Source organism: Orycteropus afer, unplaced genomic scaffold (genome assembly GCF_000298275.1).
Source record: "Orycteropus afer afer isolate SDZICR_OR568_19922 unplaced genomic scaffold, OryAfe1.0 scaffold01217, whole genome shotgun sequence".
In the NCBI taxonomy this organism is placed as follows: Eukaryota; Metazoa; Chordata; class Mammalia; order Tubulidentata; family Orycteropodidae; genus Orycteropus; species Orycteropus afer.
Genome location: NW_006922804.1, coordinates 165,237 through 165,880, shown reverse-complemented (window position 1 = coordinate 165,880; position 644 = coordinate 165,237).

Genomic DNA, 644 nt, shown 5'->3' with positions numbered 1-644 from the left:
AAATAAATAAATAAATGATTTACCACACAATGTGAAGGCTTAAGACACTTGGATACATTTTGTTTTATCCAATAAAAAATAAAAAGAAAATTCAAAGATTCTGTAATGAAAATTACAAATTTTCTTTATTAGGTGCAGTCAAGTCAGTTCTGAATCTTAGCAACTGTATATACAACAAAACAAGACACTACACAGTCCTGTCGCATCCTGACAATTGTTGCTATGCTTGGGCCATTGTGGCAGGCACTGTGTCAATCCATGGCTTTGAGAGGCTTCCTCTCTTTCAATGACCATCCACTTTATTAACCATGATGTCCTTCTCAAGTCCTGGTGCCTCCTGATATGATGTCCAAAGTACATGAGAAGAATTCTCATCATCTTCATCTTTAAGGAGTATTTTGGTTGTTCTTCTTCCAGACAGATTTGTTTGTTCTTCTGGCCGTCTGGGGTATAATCAATATTCTTTACCAACACCGTAATTCAAAGACATCAGTTCTTCTTCAGTCTTACTTATTCATATCTAGCTTTCACATGGATATGCGGTGATTGAAAATACTGTAGCTTGACTCAGGCACACCTTAGTCTTCAAGGTGACATCTATGCTTTTTAAAATTTTAAAGAAGTCTTTTATAGGATATTTGCTA